Source organism: Desmodus rotundus, chromosome 2, assembly GCF_022682495.2.
Source record: "Desmodus rotundus isolate HL8 chromosome 2, HLdesRot8A.1, whole genome shotgun sequence".
In the NCBI taxonomy this organism is placed as follows: Eukaryota; Metazoa; Chordata; class Mammalia; order Chiroptera; family Phyllostomidae; genus Desmodus; species Desmodus rotundus.
The window spans coordinates 118,770,442-118,786,406 of record NC_071388.1 but is presented as its reverse complement, the minus strand read 5'-3'; positions in this window follow the sequence as shown (position 1 = coordinate 118,786,406).

The following is a 15,965-nucleotide window of genomic DNA, read 5'->3' as shown; positions in this document are numbered from 1 at the left end:
TTTTCATTACATCCTACCTCAGCTAATGGGAATTACTTTCTAATGAAATCACCAGGACAGATTAGGATGAAGAAAACATAATTTTGCTTGGCAAACAGCAAGATAGCTCATCCCACCCTAGGTGTCCATGAGAGCCAAAGCCTACCCAACTTATCCATGGGGGAGGGACTGTCAGAGACAAGCTGGGGCCTTTGCACAATGGATGCCCTTTTAACAGGTCACACAAATGGTTGTTCCCACTTAGAACTCTACCAACCTCCTCAAATAAGAATTGTGGCTCCTTTCCTTAGGGAACAGCCAATTTGTCTACATAAAGCAGACATGTATTTCTGGGAAGAGAAAGATGTGACATACACTATAGTACATAATAAATAGTTATCTTATAATACAACATAACAAAGTTCAAAATAAGCCTTGGAGTTTGCAGGTGCCGTGGATATGGCATTGTAACACTGGAAGAGTAATGGGACAATGAGGCTAGAGGGAGAAAATATGAGCTTTGAGGAACAGTCCACACTCACCTTCTGATGGTCTTCCCAGTGACGTAAGAGAAGAAACACATTAGAAAATACACTTTTGAAAAGCAGGAAGATAATGCTCAGGTTCCACTCCAGGACCTCATTGCCCTGATTGGTACAATGGGGTTACCCTTAACACTGATGGGTCCTCTCACATTTTGCAAGAACTTAGTGCAGTAGGTCTCCAAAGAAGGCCACTAACAATCCTGTCATCCTATATGAGCACTTTACTCCTCCAATCAAGAGACAGAGTCTATTTCCTCTCCCTTTGAACCCGGAATAGCTTTGTGACTTGCTTTAACCAGTAGAATGTGGTGGAGGTGACATTGGCAGTTTTGGACCTAGCCTTTAAGAGGCTTGGCAGCTGCCAGTTTCTCTCTCTTAGAAGTCAGCCATCAGGCTTAACTACTGACTAATGAGGGATCGAATGGAGAAAAAGATAGTCTTAATGGAAGAGAACTAAGGTGCCCCAGTTGATGGTCAACCCCAAGGCCGCAGGCATGTGGCTAAGGTCATGTTGGACATTCCAGCTCCAGCAGAGTACCCAGATGAGGGCCCAGATTAATGCAGCCATATAAGTGAACACACTTAGCCAACACCACTTAGAACAGAAGAACCACCCAAATGAGACTAACCAACACAGAGAACTGGGAGAAATAATAAATCGTTATTGTTTTAAGTCATTAAGTGTTGGAGTGGCTTTGTTTGCAGCAATTGGTGACTGATATAGTTGGACTAGATGATACGGAATTATGTTTAAGGAAAGCAGACATGGTCTCCACTCTCTAAGGCAGAGGTACTGAACTGGAGATCCATTGGCTTTTAGGGGCTCTGGGGATGGACTTTAAGGGGTCTACAAGTCTCTCTGAAACTATATGCAAAGTTGTAAGTTCCTGGGCATAAGTGCATTTTTCAAGGGAAAGAGATTGCTAAATTAATCAAATTCTTTTATCTAAAGGAGCTCCAAGCTAGTTGGAGCTCCAAGCTAGTTGGGCTACATGAAGGATAGAGAAGACTTATATCTCCTTTTTGTAACTCTAGATGTTGCTTTACCTGGCTTAACATAGTAAACAAAATTTCAAGTATAGGACAAGGTTTAAAAAAAAAAAAAAACCTCCAATGTATATAACAGGTAAGAAGTGAAACTTCTCCAAATGAAGTATAGGCTTAGATTTTTCTCAATGCTGCTTGACCCTCATCCCCATTGAGACCAAGAGACACCCATGGGATTGAAAACTACTTGCAATGGGGGTGATTTCTCCCAATAGCTGCCTTTCCCAGGAAGTCATATAAATGGAGACATGCAGTAGTCTTGTAAGTCTTGATACTTTTACTTGGCACAATTCACCCATGTTGGTCCATTTATCAGCAGTTACTTCCTTAAAGCACTGTCCAAGTAATATTTCATCGTGTGGATGCTACAAATTCTTTACCCAACAACCTGTTAATGAACATTCAAGTTGTTTACTCATATATTTTAAACACTGAAGGAAGTTTCCAGGGAAATTTGGGAGCTTTCTTTCTTGAGATTCAAAATTTACTTCGGGCCCTGGCTGGTGTGGCTCAGTGGATTGAGTGCAGGCCTGTGAACCAAGGGTTTATTGGTTTGATTCCCAGTCAGGGCACATGCCTGGGTTGTGGGCCAGGTCCCCAGTAGGGAGTGCAAAAGAGGCAACCACCCATTAATGTTTCTCTCCCTCTCTTTCTCCTTCCCTTCCCCTCTAAATAATTAAATAAATAAATAAATAAATAAAAATCTTTTTAAAAAATTTGCTTTGGGCTTCCGGCCAAGATGGAGGCATAGGTAGACACACTGTGCCTCCTTGCACAACCAAAAGAAGTACAACAACAATTTAAAAACAAAAAACAACCAGAACTCACAGAAAATCGAACTGTATGGAAGTCCGAAAACCAAGGAGATAAAGAAGAAACATTCAGTAGGAGGGGTGGAGATGGGCAGTCGGGTCAGAGAGGACTTGCAGCAAGGTGGTGGCTGGCAGACGCAGTGAGGTGGAGGATTGTGGAACAGGGCAGGCCAGACTGCAGCTAGCAGACCCCACAAGGTGGTGGCTGGCAGACCCCGTGGTCCCGCATTCACACATACATAAACGAGGAGGAATGATGGGGAAGCAAAGCAGACCACATAACCCAGGGTTCCAGTGCAGGGAAATAAAGCCTCAAACCTCTGATTGAAAACACCTGAGGGGGTTGAGGCAGCAGCAGGAGAAACTCCCAGCCTCACAGGAGAGTTTGTTGGAGAGACCCACAGGGGTCTAGAGCGTGCACAAGCCTGCCCACCCACTCGGGAATCAGCACCAGAGGGGCCCAATTTGATTGTGGGTAGTGGAGGGAGTGACTGAAATCTGGCAGAGAGTGGAGCAAGCGCCATTGCTCCCTCTCGGCCCCTTCCCCATGTACAGCATCACAGCACAGCAACAAGTGTTACCCCGCCCAGTGAATACCTAAGGCTCTACCCCTTTACATAACAGGTGCACCATGACAAAAAAATGCCCTAAATGAAAGAACAGATCAAAGCTCCAGAAAAAATACAACTAAGCAATGAAGAGATAGCCAACCTATCAGATGCACAGTTCAAAACACTGGTAATCAGGAAGCTCACACAATTGGTTGAATTTGGCCACAAATTAGATGAAAAAATTAAGGCTATGCTAAGAGAAACAAAGGAAAATGTACAGGGAACCAATAGTGATGCGAAGGAAACTGGAACTCAAATCAACACTGTGGACCAGAAGGAAGAAAGAAACATCCAACCAGAAAATAATGAAGAAACAAAAATTCAAAAAACGAGGAGAGGCTTAGGAACCTCCAGGACATCTTAAAACGTTCCAACATCCGAATTGTAGGGGTGCCAGAAGGATAAGAGGAAGAACAAAAAATTGAAAACTTATTTGAACAAATAATGAAGGGGAACTTCCCTAATCTGGCAAAGGAAATAGACTTCCAGGAAGTCCAGGAAGCTCAGAGAGTCCCAAAGAAGCTGGACCCAAGGAGGAACACACCAAGGCACATCATAATTACATTACCCAAGATTAAGCAGAAGGAGAGAATCTTAGAAGCAGCAAGAGAAAAGGAGACAGTTACCTACAAAGGACTTCCCATAAGACTGTCAGCTGATTTCTCCAAAGAGACCTTACAGGCAAGAAGGGGCTGGAAAGGAGTGTTTGAAGTCATGAAAGGCAAGGACCTACATCCAAGATGACTCTATCCAGCAAAGCTATCATTTAGAATGGAAGGGCAGATAAAGTGCTTCTCAGATAAGGTCAAGTTAAAGGAGTTCATCATCACCAAGCCCTTATATATGAAATGTTAAAGGGATTTATCTAAGAAAAAGAAGATAAAAAAAAATGTAAATAAAAAATAAAAAAGTAAAAATGACAGCAAACTCACACTTATTAACAACCTCACCTAAAACAAAAACAAAAACAAACTAAACAAACAGCTAGAACAGGAACAGAACCACAGAAATGGAGATCACATGGAGGGTTATCAACAGGGGAGTGGGAGGGGGATCGAGGGGAGGAAAGGTGCAGAGAATAAGTAGCATAAATGGTAGGTAGAAAATAGACAGGGGGAGGGTAAGAATAGTATAGGAAATGTAGAAGCCAAAGAACTTATATGTATGACCCATGGACATGAACTATAGGGGGGGAATGTGGGAGGGAGGAGGTGTGCAGGACGGAGTGGAGTGAAGGGGGGGAAATAGGACAACTGTAATAGTATAATCAATAGATATATTTTAAAAATTTGCTTTGGATTTCTGCAAAGATGATAGAGACAGAATATCCCCAGCGACCTGGATCTTCGAGATGTTAGGCAACTGTTTCACTGAAATCAACAATCTAGCTTTGTGCTGATCATTTCTTCCAGCATATCATTTGGTGGATGTGGGAGTTATGCAAAAGCCAGTCTGACTGCTCCCTCCCAGAATCCACCCACTTTGGGATATGTTGGCACCATTGTACACATGAGGATGCCGATAAATTCCCAGACAGTTGTGTAACAGCATCAGTGTAACAGATAGGCAGGTGTCACAAAGCATGGCGCCCTGAACCAAACCAGCTTTATCACATTTCACAGTGTTTCAGGCCTTCCCTTCCCAGCCCCAATTCCATGCAAGGCCCTGAAATCGATATGCTTGCTGGAGAGCCCCAGAGGGCCCCCATCCAAAACTTCCTCTGCAGGATGTGCTTAGTCCTGCTGCTTGACACAGGCCTCCCAGTCACCTAGGAATTCGGGAGACAGTTGCAGTTGTAGGGCATTCCTCTTTGCTTCTGTTGCCAGTGGTTTCATGGGCATCTTTCCCTGCTTGACAGCCCCAGGAAATAGAAACAGCCTGTGAACTCTGCCCATGGAACTGTAAAATATGTTCAGTCACTTGTAATGGGGCAAGGAAAAATGTTAGTCCCAAAATACAGAGGCGTGGGTTGCACCAAAAAAAGAAGCCCTCAAAGGCAAAGGAGAACCTGGAGTTGGGAATTCAATTTTCCCTGGAATCCCTTATTTTCTATCCTTGCTGCAACAGCTGCAGTGATCTCTTACCTTGTCATCCTGGACCAAGGTGGACAAGCACTCATCCTGATGCCCTGAAGAGTCTGGCCTGGGATCCCATGGAGAAGCATGGAGCTAGAACATCTGCACTGCAACAGATGGCTCCTGCTTAGCTCTTGGTCTCCTCCAGGCCCTCCTTGATCACATCACCCAGGAAAACATGCAAAGATTCCTTGATTCTTGGGGTCTCCACCAAGAATCAGAAGCTGAGCTTGCTGTCTTCCAATCTGCTGGGACCTATAGCCTTCACTTTCCAAGTTCTTATGTGAGAATTGGCCTCTTTCATAAATAGGTTCATCAAACAAAGCTTTATTAATTCTGAAATGCCCAACCTATGACTCATAAGGCCATGGCTTGACTTAATATTTCTTGAAGAAAAGCAAAGCATGCTCTGTAATGGCATGGGGTGGAGTGGAGAGAGCAACATAGCAGACGGTTAAGGGCAAAACCTCTAGATTCAGAATGTCTAGCCCTACCACCTCCCCACTGTGAGACCATGGATAAGGCCCTCAGCTGCCTTGAAACTTCTTGCCCCATATGTAAAAAGGGGGTAAGAATAATGCCTATTTCACTGGACTATAACTGAGTAATAACATTTAAATAAAGCACATATCTTGGTACCTGGCACATAATAATTAGTACTCAATAAAAAAAAAATCATGTTGTTTTTTTACAAACAATGCTCTGTTAAGGGAAAGTTTCTGGCTAGGTAGAAAGCTCCCACTGATGGGGCTGCCTTAGCTGACTAGCACTCCCTCATTTTTAAGCCAGGTCCTAAGGCTCCAAGTAGGGAACTCTCAGAGTAACAGGGATCATTTTTCTGAGGCCAGTAGTGGTGGCCCATAAGCAGCACATGAGTAGAGGTGGGTGGCCAAGCTGGCCAGATCATCTCACTTGGACATAAGCCCCAGGGGCCTGGGCAGTGAGGGCATCCAGGTACAAAAACAAGAAACAGAACACATCTTCCCCACAACCTTCTAAACTCCATTGAGATGTATGGCCAGCTGCATCCCAGCCCAAGCCTTCACACATGCTCTTCCCTGTGCTGCACCTGGCTCACTCCAAATCATCACTCAGGAGCAGATGACATGGCACTGCCTCTGAGCTGATTTTCTTGGTTCCCTCCATTATTCTTTCACTACCCTGAATTTTTACCTTGATAATGTCTATTGCAATTTTAATTATATATTTAATACATATTTGAAAATTTGTTTGCTGTCACTCTATCTTAAGGTCAACACCTTCTTAGTTTATTACTGTACACACACTACCTGACAGAGCAGTCAGTCACTTGATTTACTGAATGAGTGATGGACTTAATTAATTCCAGAGGACTCTATCAGGTTGAACAATATGAAACTGCTGTTATTCAACCATCTTTGACCTATAAAAATGGTGATTTCTCTTTTGACCTAATATTTACAATAAGAGGAGTTAACCATCACTAACTTACAATAGACAAATTATAAAGGGCATAGGAAGCCATAGGTGAATGTGGGCTCACCTCACTGGTTGGGAATTCATAGTGTATCTCCAGAAATGTAACGCACGTGAAATACATACATATCTCTCTGATTCATATGTGATGAAACTGAGCAGACTACTTAAATGGCCTGCCCAAGGTTAGTTTTACTCATGGTTTAATTATGTATATTGTGTTTACATATACCAGCAATTTTTAAAACCCATATTCAGGCAGAAAAAAAAGCTTTGCAAATTGAGGGAATGTACATTGTTGAATTTAAAACAACACAGTTAATAAAATGTTCTCACTGTTTTTGAACTTAATGGCAAGTGAGGTTTTATTGATTTAATTTTTTCTACTCACCATTAACTCAATAAAATTGCTTTTTAATTTAAGTGCTTTTAACACACAATTTTTGAATTCCATAAAAGTCATTTAAAACTTGCTTTATTGCTTTGTTCATTCTGAATTAAGCATTTCCCTGAACTTAAACAAGAACCATTTGCAAATAAACACTTTCTGCAAATATGCTTTCTTATACACCTATTGCTACCTTCTGTAATTTAAATCCAAGTGCAATTCAATGGGTACAATCTCCAGTCAATTTGCTTATTACAAAGCTGTGACTGCTATCAATGCATGGTAAGAGGAAAAGCTAAGTGATTATTAAATTCTGACGGTTAGAGCATCATCCCAATAAGTCAAGACTGCAGGTCAGATCCACAGTCAGGGCACATAAAAGAATCAACAAATAAATGCATAAATAAGGGAAACAATAAATCAATGTGTCTTTCTCTCCTCCTCCATATGTTTTTAAATAATTATTTTATTGTTGTTCAATTACAGTTGTCTGCAGTTTCTTCCAACCCATCCCTCCCCGACCCCAGCGAAATCCACACCCCCCTTGCTTCAATACTTCCCCCAGTTTTCTCCATGTGTCTGTCATAGTAGATCCTGAAAACCCTTCCCTCATTACACACTCCTACCTCCCCTCTGGTTACTGTCAAATTGTTCTTAATTTCTATGTCACTGGTTATATTTTGCTTGCTTTTTCTTTTGTTGATTATGTTCCAGTTAAAGGTGAGATCATATGGTAATGTCCCTAACCACCTGGCTTATTTCACTTGGCATAATCCTCTCCAGTTCCATTCATGCTGTCCCAAAGGGTAGGAGCTCCTTCTTTCTTCTGCTGCTTAGAATTCCATTGTGTAAATTTACCATAGTGTTTTGATCCACTCACTTACTAATGGGCACTTAGGTTGCTTCCAGCACTTGGCTATTGTAAATTGTGCTGCTGTGAACATTGAGGTGCATAGGTTCTGTTGGGTTGGTGTTTCAGGGCTCTTAGGTTATAATCCCAGCAATGGAAATGCTGGGTCAAAGGCAATTCCATTTTTAGTTTTCTAAGGAAATCCCATACTGTTTTCCACAGTGGCTGCACCAATATGCACTCCCACCAACAGTGCACTAGGGTTCCCTTTTCTCCACATCCTCTCCAACACTTATTTGTTGATTTGTTTATGATGGCCATTCTGACCACTGGGAACTGGTATCTCATTATGGCTTTAATTTGCATTTTGATGACTACTGATGATGAGCATCTTTTCATATCTCTGGGCCCTCTGTATGTCCTCCTTGGAGAAGTGTGTGTTCAGGTCTTTTGCCCATTTTTAAATTGTGTTTTATATCTTCCTGGAGTGGAGTCATGTGAGTTCTTTATATATTGTGGAGATCAAACCCTTGTCTGAGGTATCATTGGCAAATATGTTTTCCCATATAGTTGGTTCTCCTTTCATTTTAATGCTGTTTTCTTTGGCCTTGCAAAAGCTTTTTAATTTCATGAGGTCTCATTTGTTTATTCTTTCCTTTTTGTACCTTACTTTAGGGGACATACCGTGAAGATGTCGCTGTGTAGAATGTCTGAGATTTTCCTGCCAATGTTTTCCCCTAGGACTTTTATGGTATCATGACTTATATTTAAGTCTTTTATTCATCTTGAGTTTATTTTTGTGTATGACATAAGTTGGTGATCGAGTTTCATTTTTTTGCACGTAGCTGTCCAGATCTCCCAACACCATCTGTTGAAGAGGCTATTGTTACTCCATTTTATGCTTATTCCCCCTTTGTCATATATTAATTGACTGGAAAGACTTGGGTTTATTTCTGGGCTCTTTGTTCTGTTCCATTGGTCTATGTGCCTGTTTTTATGCCAGTACCAGGCTGTTTTGATTACAGTAGCCTTGTAATACAGTTTGATATCAGGTATTGTGATCCCTCCTGCTTTGTTCTTCTTTCTCAAAATTGCTGCAGCTATTTGGGGTCATTTATGGTTCCATATGAATTTCTGAAATGTTTGTTCTATATCTGTGAAATATGTCATGGGTACTTTAATAGGGATTGCATTGAATCTATAAATTGCTTTGGGTAGTATGGCCATTTTGATGATGTTAATTCTTCCAATCCATGAGCATGGTACATGCTTCCATTTGTTTGTGTCATCCTTAGTTTGTATCCTCAGTGTTGTGTAGTTTCCTGAGTACAGGTCTTTTACCTCCTTGGTTAGGTTTATTCCTAGGTGCTTTATTTTTCTCATTGTTATATGTATATCAAATGGGATTCATTTTTCCTGATTTCTGTTTCTGATATTTCATTGTTGATGTACAAAAAATGCCTTTGATTTCCAAATATTTACTTTGTATCCTGATATTTGGCCAAATTCACCTTTGGGATATGGTGGAGTAGTTTTTTGGTGGAGGCTATAGTATTTTCAATGTAGTATCATGCCATCTGCACACAATGACAGTTTTACTTCCTCCTTTCCAATTTGAATGCCTTTTATTTCTTTTTCTTGTATGATTGCTGTGGCTAGGACTTCCAATATTATTTTGAATAGAAGTGGTGAAAGTGGGCATCCTTGTCTTGTTCCTGATCTTAGTGGGAAAGCTCTAAGTTTTTGTCCATTGAGTATGATGTTGTCTGTAGGTCTCTCATAATGGCCTTTATTATGTTGAGGAATGCTCCCTCTGTTCCCACTTTGCTAAGTGTTTTAATCATAAATGGGTGCTGTGCCTTATCAAATACTTTTTCTGCATCTATGGATATGATCATGTGATTTTTGTCTCTTGTTTTATTTATGTGATGTATTACATTTTTTGATTTGCAAATATTGTACCATCCTTGCATCCCTGGGAAGAATCCCACTTGGTCATGGTGTATTGCTGAGTGCTGTTTGCTAATATTTTGTTGAGGATTTTAGCGTTTATGTTCATCAACGATATTGGCCTGAAGTTTTCTTCCTTTGTTCTGTCTTTATCTGGTTTTGGAATTAGGGTGATGTTGGCTTCATAAACAGAGTTTGGAGTCTTCCATCTTCTTGAATTTTTTGGAATAATCTGGGAAGGATATGGGTTAGCTCTTCCTTAAATACTTTGTAAAATTCTCCTGTGAGATCATCTGGTCCAGGCTTTTGTGTGTTGGGAGTTTTTTGATTACTGCTTCAATTTCATCAGCTATTATTGGTCTGTTCAGGCTTTCTGCCTCATCTTCATTCAGTTTTGGAAGATTATATTTTTCTAGAAATGTGTCCATTTCACCTAGGTTTTCAAATATCTTGGCATACAGTTCTTTGTAGTAATTTTGTAGAATCCTTTCTATTTCTATGTTATCAGTTGTAATCTCTCCTCTTTCATTTCTGATTTTGTTTATTTGGGTCCTCTCTCTTTTCTTCTTCATGAGTCTGTGTAAAGGCTTATCGATTTTGTTTATGTTTTGAAAGAACAAGCTCCTGGATTTATCGATCCTTAGATTTGTGCTTTTAGTCTCTATGTCATTTAACTCTGCTCTGATCTTGGTTATTTCTTTCCTTCTATTTCCTCTGGGTTGTCTTTGTTGTTGTTCCTACAATTTTTGTAGGTTTAGGGTTAAGTTGATTATTTGAAATATGTCTATCTTTTTTAGGTAGGCTGTATTGCTATGAACTTCCCTCTCAGGACTGCTTTTGCTGTGTCCCATAAGTTTTGGATTGTTGTCAGTTCATTTTAATTTGTTTCCATAAACTTTTTGCTTTCTTCCTTAATCTCCTTCTTGACCCATTCATTGTTTAATAGCATGCTATTCAATCTCCATGAGTTTGAGTGTTTTTGAGTTTCTTCCTTGAGGTTGGTTTCTAGTTTCAGTCCCTTGTGGTCAGAGAAAATGCTTGATATGATTTCAATATTCTTCAATTTGTTGAGGCTTGTTTTGTGTCCTAATATGTGGTCTATCTTTGAAATTGTTCCATGTGCATTTGAAAAGAATACGTATTTTGCTCTTTGGGATGAATGTTTCTATATATTATCAGTTAAGTCCATTTGATCTAGGACATTGTTAAATGCAGCAATATCTTTGATAATATTTTGTTGGAAAGATCTATCTATTTTTGACAGTGGTGTGTTAAATACCCTAGTATAAGTATGTTACTATCAATATCTTTCTTGAAGTCCTCCAGATTTTCTTTATGTATTTAGGTGCATATGTGTTTGTAATGTTTATGTCTTCTTGATGGATTCTTCCCCTGAGTGTTATAAACTGACCTTCTGATCTATTTTGATGGCCTTCTTTTTTTGAAGTGTATTTTGTCTAATATGAGTATTGCTACTCTGGCTTTTTTTCCCTGTCCCTTTTCTTGGAATATTTGTTTCCAGCCCTTCACTTTCAGTCTGTGTAGGTCTTTTGTTCTGAGGTGGGTATCTTATAGGCAGCATATGTGTGGCAGCTTTCTCACTTTTTTCTTCCTGTTCTTAAAGCAGTCCCTTTAGGATGTCTTGCAGAGCTGGCTTGGAGGAGGTATATTCTTGAGGCTTTTTGTTGTTGTTGTTGTCTGGGAAACTTCTTATTTGACCTTCTATTTTAATTGAGAGCTTTGCTGGATAAAGGAGTCTTGGTTGCAGGCCTCTGGTTTTCATTACTGGAATGTGTCTTGCCATTCCCTCTGGCTTGGAGCATTTCCATTGAGAAGTCAGCAGAGAGTCTTATCGGGGCTCCCTTGTATGTTACTTCCTGTTTTTCTCTTGCTGCCTTTAGGATTCTGTCTTTATCTTGGAATTTTGCCATTTTAATTATGATGTGTCTTGCAGTGGGCCTCTTTGGGTTCATCTTGATTGGGACTCTCTGTGTTTCCTGGATTTGTGTGACTTTTTCTCTCATCAAATTAGGGGAGTTTTCCATCATTACTTTTTCAAACAGTAATCCCTTGCTCTTCTTCTTCTCCTTCTGGTATTGATATTATATGGATATTATTACATTTCATGTTGTCCTGCATTTCTCTTATCCCCTCTTCATTCTTTCTGAGTCTCTTTTCCTTTCTTGCTCTTTCTGGGTGTTTTTTCTACCTTGTAAAGCTCACTGATCCAATCATGTGCTTCATCTAACCTGCTTTTGATTCCTTCTACTGTGTTCTTCTATTAAGAAATTGTATTCTTCATTTTGTCTTGGTCCTTGTTGATAGTTTCTATTTCCTTTTTCATGTTGATGTAGTTTGCAGTGAGTTCATTGTAGTTTCCCTGTAGTTTTGGTAATTCTCTGTGAGCTCAGTGAGCTTCCTGATAACCATTGCTTTGAACTCAATATCTGATAGTTGACTTACCTCTATTTCATTTACCATTCTTTCTGAGGCTTCCTCCTTTCCTCTCATTTGGGGATTGTTTCTTTGTCTTCCCCTTGTTTGTTTGTGTTCAGTTGGAGAGGGAAGACAAAATGGTTTAATACAGCAGGAATGTATTCTGTGGTATTTAAAGTACCAACCTGTAGAGAAGAGATAGGAAATCCTTTGGATGTGTATAGTGTTAACTGTGATATTTCACCCAAATAGCCACTTTTTATAAAGGGTGGAAAAGAGATAAGACTCTTATTAGGGGGGAAAGGATTATGAGCTGGAGCTAGAAAGCAGTGAGCTTGTGGGCAGTCAGATTATGAGATGAAGTGATAGTGATGGATAAAAAATAGGTACAGTGTGCAAAAGAATAGAGTTAACCACAACAGTATTAAAGTTCCGGAAACAGTGAAGTGAAATGAGGTCTGAGATGGGTGCTGTGTAGTATTTACAAGTGTATGGAACTGCAATTATTTACAACAGTAATGGAGCAACAATCATATGATAAAATCTATGTGATCTGAATAACAAGAATAGGAAGTACAGGGCCTAGAGAAGTGTGCTAGTGAAACACAAGTGAAGTTAAAGGCAGAAAATTAAAAACACACTATGAAAGAGAGAACAAGGGAAACCAGTCAAACAGTGCAATTAAACAAACCACGCAAAGAAGACTAAACAGAAGGAAGAGAAATAAAAAAATACTAATAAAGTAAAAGATGTAAATGTAACGAAAAAATAATAATACAAGTATACAATAACTTGCAAGTTCTCTGGAGTAGCAAAGTGGAATTTGTCTTACTGTCTCAGTTGTTGGGGAGACCCCTTTTTGGGTCCTTTCATAGCTCCAGGTTTTATTGTCTCACTTATGGGAAGAAAAAAAAGGAAAAATAAGGGAAGGAAGGAAGAAGGTATTTAAAAAAAGAAGAAAAAAAAGGAAGCCTTCTGCTGGCTTTCAACAAGCCAAACCAGTTCTGCTGGTCTTCCTGGCTGCAGCAAGCTGAAGGAGGATTGGTGGGTTGGATTTGAGGTGCCTCTGGGCAACGGGGGTCATGCACACTCAGTCCAGGGGGATGTGGGCATGGGCATTTGGCCTGCGCACTGGAGTGGGAGTGGTGCTGGGCCATGGGTTTGGGTGCCCACCATCCCCAAGGTTTTGGGTGTGAGCACAAAGCTGCTGCGGAGGCAGCCAGGGCCAGGTGAGGGGTGGCTGGGTCAGTGGTGCACCTCTGGGGTCTCGGGTTCAGCTGGTGCCCCACTGGGTACCAGTGGGGTTCAACTGGTTCCCCCACTGGGGCCGGGGTTAGGGGTGCAGTCGTGGTCCCAGCAGCAGAGGTGGGCCCACAGCTGAGGCTACAGAGGCTGCTCCAGGGCAGCTGGGGGAGGCAGGGGTGGGTGCCCTGGGACAATTCCCCAAACAGCCACTGAGTGCCTCATTTTTTCTTTTTCATTTTGAAAAATTCCTCCTGCTCAAGCCTGCCAATATATACAAGGGCCTGGCCTCTCACACAGCTCAACTCTACAACCAGACCAGGGACTGTCCGGGTCAGGGCCCATCACAGCCCAACTCTTCCCAGCCTGTGTCCACAGTCTCAGTGGGTACATGCCACCCCTGTGTGTTTGCCACTTCATCCTTATTCCCCCCCTGCGACTTCAAGCATCAAGTTCCCTCCTGATGCTGCTCAAACCTTGTTTGGCAGGGGAGGGAGCCATTGACCTGGCTCTCTTCCAAGAACCTTGCAGCAGACCTGGTGGGCACCGGGTCTGGGGCTGCAGCCACCCTGGTCCCCATGTTGGTCCTGGGGACCTTATTGTCCCAAAGCACTCTCTTTACTGTGTGATTTTTCAATGTCCTCTACAATTTTGGCCTCCAATCTTCATATATGCTGAGATACCGTTGGTTGTTCACTCTGTTCTTTAAAAGATCGGCTAGGTGTTCCACCCAAGCGCAGGGGGAAGTAGACTCTGCTCCCACCTATCTCACTGCTATCTTACAGGCCCTCTCCTCCTCCATTTTTCTCTCTCCCTCTCTCTAAAAATCAATTTAAAAATTTCTGATAGGTATCCTAATTTTTGTATTTAGTGGTATTGACAATCTTAACTGGCATATAAAGCTTGAGCAGATGTAAATATTAGCTTTTCCTTGTTAGCATTAGCACCATGAGCATCATTTTGGACTTTACTCATGGCAGTGGTTTTCTGACACCCCACCACAAACTCCTAAGATAGCAGTAAGAGTCTGCAATCACTTCTGAAAAACACTGCCTCTGTTTGCTTTAAGAATCTTCCTTTGGCATTCCACTACAACTATTTTCCCTGAAAAGCTTAGATTTGAGGTTACAGTACAATTTCCACAAGTGGCATTGTTACCACATAAAAATTTTATTAGCAATTTTATAATCTTAAGCCTTTTTTAATACTAAAAATTCCTCAATCTAGACATTCTATAAACATTGTGGGGGGAAAGGTGATCACTCCTGTAGCCTGCTAAGTACAAAAATATCATCCATGTGCTCCTCATCTTTCCACTCCTATTAATGTCTAAAGAGTCAATGGCTTTAATTCCAACAGATTTTATTTTCCTGGGCTCTGGTGTAAGTGCCAGGGCATATTAATTTTCTGAAATTGTTGATTATTAATGCATCTGTGGTCTCTCTCCATTGTATGCTGGAGTGACAGTTTATGAGACATTATATACGACAAAATGGTTTTGTTATGGTGCTTTGTGAGGTAGAAGATTAAGCTAGTGATATTTAAACTCCAACCAAGGGCACTCACCCTCCTCTACACCCCACTTCAACTGGTCACAGGCCTGCAGCTCCACTGGTGCTGGGTGACAATTGTCTCCAGAGGGCAGAGACAAAGATGAGGATGGTAAGGCAGGCAGTGCTCTTTCACCCTTCTTCTAAAAGAGAAGAAAATAAAAACATAACACAATTTATTAGTGAATGTCAAAGACAAAAATATATAAAAGCAGAAGATACAAAAATAGATACTGAGTTTGTATTTCTCATGCCAGGGCAGAGGAAGGGGAGATAATCATTAAAGCATGCGTAAAAGCATGCGTAAAAGCCATTGTGTCAGGACCATGACAAAGCCTGCTCGAATGCAGCAGAGGAAGTGTTTGTAGCAAAATGGGCGGAGCTATGAAATTGCACACAGATGCCCCCAATGTGGGCCTGAGAGTGGCTGGCCAGTAATGTGGGTAGCACCTGACAGCTCAGACCACAGACAGCAACATCAAAACTTCTTTTAAAAAACACTGTTTCTCAATGTGTGAAAATGGAAAGGAGCTAACACATTTTCCCAGACCACATTCTTATTACAGATATCTAAACCCAAACACTAGCTCAGCACATACCAACAGCCCTGCACTTACAAGCAGGTAGCCTGGACCAGGTATCCAGAAATGATTCGCAGATGAGGAGCTCTTTCTTCGTGCATGTAAGGATCAGAGGTTTATGATTTGACCTATGCCTGCAGACCTTCTGTGGGCTCTTAAACTCAATACTTTAAGCTGAGTGTTCTTAATCCAAGAGTAAGTACAATCTCTCCTTTTATCTTCTGGTCAGCTGTGTGTACACACCACTCACTTTCTCAGGTTGTCCAAAGTTCTATGGTTAAGAACATGAGCTGTACACAGTCTTTTGGCACTATCACTTTCTGTCAATATGATATTGAGCAAGATATTTAAACCTCTCTGTGCTTCCACTTCTTCATCTGAGTGTGAATAATAATAGAAGCCTATTTCATGAGTTGTTGCAAGGATTAGATGAGATCTGGATTT